A 7,500-nucleotide genomic window follows, 5' to 3' on the forward strand; every position below is an offset into this window, starting at 1 on the left:
GTAGGCCTACAAACCTGACTCAGTTACACCAGCTCTGTCAGGAGGAATGGGCCAAAATTCACCCAACTTATTGTGGGAAGCTTGTGGAAGACTACCCGAAATGTTTGACCCAAGTTAAAAACATTTGAGTGTATGTAAACTTCTGACCCACTGGGAATGTGATGAAATAAATAAAAGCTGAAATAAATCATTCTCTCTACTATTATTCTGACATTTCACATTCTTAAAATAAAGTGGTGATCCTAACTGACCTAAGACAGGGAATATTTACTAGGATTAAATGTCAGGAATTGTGAAAAACAGAGTTTAAATGTATTTGGCTAAGGTGTATGTAAACTTCCGACTTCAACTGTATCTCTCTCTCTCTTTCACTGCTCTCTCTCTCTCTCTCTCTCTCTCTCTCTCTCTCTCTCTCTCTCTCTCTCTCTCTCTCTCTCTCTCTCTCTCTCTCTCTCTCTCTCTCTCTCTCTGCCTCTCTGCCTCTCTGTCTCTCTGTCTCTCTCTCTCTCTCTCTCTCTCTCTCTCTCTCTCTCTCTCTCTCTCTCTCTCTCTCTCTCTCTCTCTCTCTCTCTCTCTCTCTCTCTCTCTCTCTCTCTCTCTCTCTCTCTCTCTCTCTCTCTCTCTCTCTCTCTCTCTCTCTCTCTCTCTCTCTCTCTCTCTCTCTCTCTCTCTGCCTCTCTCTCTCTCTCTGCCTCTCTCTCTCTCTCTCTCCCTCCCTCCCTCCCTCTCTCTCTCTCTCTCTCTCTCTCTCTCTTTATCTCTCCTCTCTCGCTCTCCTTTGTTATTCTTGAATCAGATTTAATGCATATTTATGTTCACAAAACAGTCTGGGGTCTTCTGATGACATTGTCAACAGTTCCCAATAATATTTACTGCAGAGAAACACTGAACTCATTTACACCCAAAATAACACAATCTGAATCAGATCCCCACAAAACCACAAACTGCTAAATGTCCACAGTGTACTTACTCACATATTGATTAAAGACATCATTGCAGTGTGTCTGTCTGTGACTCTGTGTCTTGAGATTAAATTGTGTTATAAAGCTTTGTTATAGCCAGGTGGAAAGCAAAGGTCTGTGTCTGTATTCAAAAAGCGTCTAGGATCAGTATTGCCTTTTATATCATAATGAACACTATTGCATGGACAGGGGGGACCTGATCCACTTTGTGAATACAGGCCTTGGTCTCCCTTGTCTCGCCTCAGAAGGGCTTGGTCCTAGTCTCGAGAATCCCAGACCATGGAGCAATGTAAGCTAGGCAACAGCACAAGGATGTCAGATTTTCTGGACATTTCCAAAGGGGGAAAAAATTATTCTGGGGTGGTTCATCAGACTCTCCCGACAGGCAGGGCTTAAAATGCGGGCGGGAATTGTGCTCATGTTTTAGCTAGGGCAACAAGCGAATACGGCAGTGCCAATTTTCCGACTCGTCCTCTCTGCTCCAACTGACGCCAGAACTTCTACAGACGTGTAAGCCGGAACGTTAAGGGAGGCAACCAGTCCGTCTAGAGAGACTAGCTTGGTCCGACAGAGTAGAGTCCTCTCCTCCCATCCTGGTCCTAGCAGAACAATAAGACGCGTCATCACTATGCCCCGAGGTCAGAGTAAGGAGAGTCACAACCTGATGTTTGTTTACTCTCCGTACGTCTGAACTTCAGCTGGGTAGGAGAAGTGAGTCAGGGGAATGTCAGGACAGTAAGGTTCTGGAACACGGAACGCGGAACACTCCCAGGATTCTAGAACACTCCCAGGATTCTAGAGGTGATGGAAGACGGGAACCTGCTGTTAATTTCTTCTCCGTCCGTCTGAAATCAGCTGGACTGGTGGGAGAAGTGAGTCGGGTTAGAATGTAAGGACCATCAGGTTCTGGAACACGGAATAGTCAAGTCAGGATGGAACACTCCCAGGATTCTAGATCATTCCCAGGATTCTAAAGGTGATGGATGGAACCATAGAAATACAATTAGAACACATTATCTCTATGGAAGATCTCTATGAAACCCTCCCAGACCAAAGGGTATATCACTGTGGAACCTTTGCGGTCACTCAGACAGCGCTCTGTGTGAGTCATGTCATGTGTCACTGGAGAAGAGAGAGGTGATTATTCAGTGCTACCTCTGATTAGAATAGCAGCCTCTCAGCTAAATGTCTCAGTTCCCATGTTCCATCTCAGTGATAAAGGTTGGTGGAGGGGGAGGTAATGTGTGAGAACGACATACATATGGTAATGACCCCAGTCTGCTTCGCAATCTGTGGAGATGAGACAACTCAAGGGAGCCCAGCTGACACATTTCATGAGGCGGCACACTCAGCTGCCTGCTGGCCATAATGTTGAGGGGAGATTTATTCTCTCACATGGACAGAAGGCCCTCGCCTGGGGAGAGTAAGAGGAGAGGGAAGAGAGAGAGAACAGATAGGAGAGGAGAAGAGAGGAGAGGAGAGGAGGAGAGGAGAGAGATGAGCGACTGCCCCCCCTGAATTGAAGCCACAGAAGTTAAAGGCCGACCGCAGTACTGCAGGCATCTTTAGCAGGAAACAGGATCCTCGTTATAGTGAATGGAAAATAAATAAAACATTGTTTAGAAGACAATTATTGTACCAATTGTCACGAACCGGCTCGTAGCCCGTAACAAATAGGTAGAGAAGGAATAACTAAATATATTTATTAACTAAAGCAAATTATATACAATTAACAATGGTGTGTGTAGTCAGTAATCAGTAGTGTGAGTGATGCATAGAGGTGATAATGAGGCGTGTTGAACGGTGCCAAACAACCAATATCTGCATGGAGAAAGTCTCCCCAATGAATGGGGGAAAGGTGTATTTATCCCTGGGACACACCCCCAGCCCAGGTGTATTTATCCCTGGGACACACCCCCAGCCCAGGTGTGTCCCATTTCTCTGAAGACCCTCCCGGCTCCGCCCACCGACATCCTATTGAGAAAAACAAGAACAAAGAGAGAATTCGGCAGACAGAGTGGGAGGGTCGTCACACAATAATTGCCTTTAGTATACCAAATGTATGTCCTTGAACCGATTATTTAAAAATATTTCTGTATAATATTCCTCTGTATTAATCACTGGGTCTAGGCGTCCGCTAAATCACTAAAATCTTTTTTTGGTCCATATGTGGAAAAAAAAAAAAAACATTACAGTCTTACTCTCATATTTGCAAATGCACAAAATATTCTAATTTCTTATGATGCAGAATTGCTTTGTGTGCATAGAGAAATAATAACCATAAAAAAAACAAGCAATGGAAATAGACATATTTTACAACCCCCCCAAGCTCGATGCTTTTAACGGGAAGTTCATCCTGTGTGAAATAAGGTGTATGAGGAACCTTTAATCACAACACTTTCAAGATGGATGAGTGCAATTAAGAACGACTATAAAGGCACAAACCCTCTGTTTCATTATGTTAACATGATAGGGGTAACCTGGCCCTCGCACCGCTGCCGCTTAGATTCCCTCTGTGATACAGTAGCAGTGGTGAGATCGTCATGGTGATGGTGGTGGTGCGCCTGTCCCCCAGGAGTGTGTGTGACTGACTGCAAGTGTGTGTGGTGTTGAGATGCTTTGACAACCAGAGACAGTCACTGATGTTGCAGCATCACAGGGTGTGATTTCTCCTGTCTCTCAGGGCGGAGAGAGAGCGAGAGAGCGAGAGAGCGAGAGAGCGAGAGAGAGAGAGAGAGAGCGAGAGAGAGACATAATCAGCCACCTCTCCACAACTGCCTTCATTAGCTTGAGCGCGTGTGTGTGTGTGTGCGTGCGTGATCAGCCACCTCTCCACCCCGTTCATCAGAGAGTCTAGAGATGTTGGTTACCACATTCAGAGAGGCAACCACTGACAGGAGCAATAATGGAACTTTATATTGACACATACTGTCAATGTGTGTGGGAGCGAGGGAGTGTGTGTTTTCACTCTATCTGTATAGACAGATACTGCGAATGGGTGTGGGAGCGTGTGTTTTCACTGTATTCTCAGCCCTTTTGTAGGTATTTTTAAATTTTATTTAACTTGGCAAGTCAGTTAAGAATAAATTCTTATTTACAATGAGGGCCTACACCGGCCAAACCCGGACGACGCTGGGCCAATTGTGCGCCGCCCTATGGGACTCCCAATCACGGCCGGGTTGTGATACAGCCTGGAATCAAACCAGGGGGGTCTGTAGTGACGCCTCAAGCACTGAGATGCAGTGCCTTAGACCGCTGCGCCACTCGGGAGCCCATGTCTTGTATTCGTAGGCGACTTTCTAATTCATGTGTTCTGAGAGTACTTGTGGCTTGCGTGTGTATATATAATTATAATTTATATTATTATAAAATAAGAAAGCAAAACAAAGTCTCAACAAAGGATTTTAGGTAAAATATCATCTTTTCCCTCAAGTGTGAAACAGCCAATGTCATTCTCGTGGTCAATACCTCCATCTAGTGGCAGTGGACTGAATGGAGGACCGGGAAAATACAACGGTCATTATAATGTTGAAAAATAATTGGGATACGATTCTGGTTGTAAGAATGTCACCTAACAAGTTACAGTTACTTGTCATGTTAATTTCAGTTACATTTACTTTTTTTTATTGCCCTAAATGATACAAATACAATGTTCATTGCATTCTTCTTCCAAACTGATCTGGAATTCATTTGAGTTCCAGCGGTGCTATGTTTACCTTGGTCCAGGTCCAATACTATCTCACAACGTAACAACTGGAAACACACGAATGGTGAAAACACAGGTCAGAGGAAATATACTGTATATCCTGACTAAAGAGAATAAATCAGACGTTGATTACGATAACACAATGCCTCACAACTTTGTAATATCTTAATCAGAAGGATCTATCTCCTACAAGCATTAATAACATCAAGATAACTATTATTGTATTTTTTTTTTTTTACCACCGGACATATTTTCTATGAAAATCAAGTTCTGTGGTTTCCTTCCCTTTCAGCCCCTTCTCAACCCTCCCTTCTGCCAATGGTAATATTTGGACTGAGATATTTCACTGTGGCCATGACAGTGAGTAGCTTTGAGAATAGCAGTAGAAGTGGGAGCAGGGCCCATGGAGGCAGTTCAGATTGATTTAAGGAGATCTCTGGTTATAAAATCGAAGAACAGGAGAACAGACAAACTCTGAAGCTGCATCTCCATGGCACCCTATTCCCAACAGAGTGTATTACTTTTGACTCTATGGGCCCTGGTCAAAAGTAGTGCACTAAACAGGGAACAGGGTGCCATCTGGGCCAGAACCAGACAGACTCTCTGGGTTCAGGTAACAGGGGAAAGCACCGGGGAATTTTCACCCCTTCAAAGACGTGATCCATCAAACTGTGTTACTAAGGGAGACATGGATGGGCAGAGTGCATGGAAACCCTTTACTGTCTGTCAGTCTATACTAGAGAGGGGGGTGTTGTGTTGTCATGGTATCATCATGTTGAAGACAGCAACACATTCCAATTCCCAGAATACCACTTCCCAGAATATCACTTCATTTTCTGAGTGAACTCTTCCTTCTTCCTGTGTTACTACCTTCAACCTAAAGACTGTCTGTTCTCTTTTCTCCTGAGTTGAGACTGGCTGTTCTCTGTTCTCGTGAGTTGAGCCGGGCTGTTCTCTGTTCTCCTGAGTTGAGGCTGGCTGTTCTCTGTTCTCCTGAGTTGAGACTGGCTGTTCTCTGTTCTTGTGAGTTGAGACTGGCTGTTCTCTGTTCTCCAGAGTTGAGACTGGCTGTTCTCTGTTCTTGTGAGTTGAGACTGGCTGTTCTCTGTTCTCGTGAGTTGAGACTGGCTGTTCTCTGTTCTCCAGAGTTGAGACTGGCTGTTCTCTGTTCTTGTGAGTTGAGACTGGCTGTTCTCTGTTCTCCAGAGTTGAGACTGGCTGTTCTCTGTTCTCCTGAGTTGAGCCTGGCTGTTCTCTTTTGTTCTGAGTTGAGACTGGCTGTTCTCTGTTCTCGTGAGTTGGGACTGGCTGTTCTCTGTTCTCGTGAGTTGAGCCGGGCTGTTCTCTGTTCTCCTGAGTTGAGGCTGGCTGTTCTCTGTTCTCCTGGGTTGAGACTGGCTGTTCTCTGTTCTCGTGAGTTGAGACGGGCTGTTCTCTGTTCTCCTGAGTTGAGCCTGGCTGTTCTCTGTTCTCCTGAATTGAGGCTGGCTGTTCTCTGTTTTCCTGAGTTGAGGCTGGCTGTTCTCTGTTCTCCTGGGTTGAGACTGGCTGTTCTCCTGGGTTGACACTGGCTGATCTCTGTTCTCCTGAGTTGATATTGGCTGTTCTCTGTTCTCTGAGTTGAGACTGGCTGTTCTCTGTTCAACTGAGTTGACACTGGCTGATCTCTGTTCTCCTGAGTTGATACTGGCTGTTCTCTGTTCAACTGAGTTGACACTGGCTGATCTCTGTTCTCCTGAGTTGATACTGGCTGATTTCTGTTCTCCTGAGTTGATACTGGCTGTTTTCTGTTCTCCTGAGTTGAGGCTGGCTGTTCTATGTGTTCCTGAGTTGAGACTGGCAGTTCTCTGTTCTTCTGAGTTGAGCCTTGCTGTTCTCTGTTCTCCTGAGTTCATGCTGGCTGTTTGCTGTTCTCCTGGGTTGAGAATGGCTGTTCTCCTGGGTTGAGACTGGTTGTTCTCTTGGGTTGAGGCTGGCCGTTCTCCTTGGTTGAGGCTGGCCGTTCTCATGGGTTGAGACTGGCTGTTCTCTTGGGTTGAGGCTGGCCGTTCTCCTTGGTTGAGGCTGGCCGTTCTCATGGGTTGAGACTGGCTGTTCTCATGGGTTGAGGGTGGCTGTTCTCCTGGGTTGAGGCTGGCTGTTCTCCTGGGTTGAGGGTGGCTGTTCTCCTGGGTTGAGGCTGGCTCTCCTCTCCCCTACCCTCCTTTTCTTTTCTTCTCTCCTCTTCTCTTCTCCTCTCCTTCTCTCCTCCTCTCTCCTCCTCTCCTCTCTCCTTCTCTCTTCTCTTCTCATCTCTTCTCTCCTTCCCTGACCAAATGAAGTCTCATTCATCACTGGAGATCTAAGGTCATTGACTTTAATGGGGAGGCCCGTTCTATAGATTATATTTCCATTCCTTGAACCACGTTCCACTGCAACGATGAGGTCAGCTCCAACCATTTGATTTGGTGTCATCATCAAGAGCACAGAAGAAGGTTGCATGAATTGAAAAAAATATACCAAGTAAAATACATATTTTATTATTAGGCTATCTCCGTAGAAATGATAAACATCTGTGACTGTGTAGGTGTGTGTGTGTGTGTGTGTGTGTGTGTGTGTGTGTGTGTGTGTGTGTGTGTGTGTGTGTGTGTGTGTGTGTGTGTGTGTGTGTGTGTGTGTGTGTGTGTGTGTGTGTGTGTGTGTGTGTGTGTGTGTGTGTGTGTGTGCGTGCGTGCGTGTGTATGGGCACGCGTGTGTGTGTGCGTCTCTCTTGGTGTGTGCATCTCTCTCTCTCTCTCTCTCTCTCTGATATTGATCACGATCATTACTTCAGCACTTACTGGCAACGAGGAG

This window comes from Coregonus lavaretus (genome assembly GCF_964263955.1).
Source record: "Coregonus lavaretus genome assembly, chromosome: 5".
In the NCBI taxonomy this organism is placed as follows: domain Eukaryota; kingdom Metazoa; phylum Chordata; class Actinopteri; order Salmoniformes; family Salmonidae; genus Coregonus; species Coregonus lavaretus.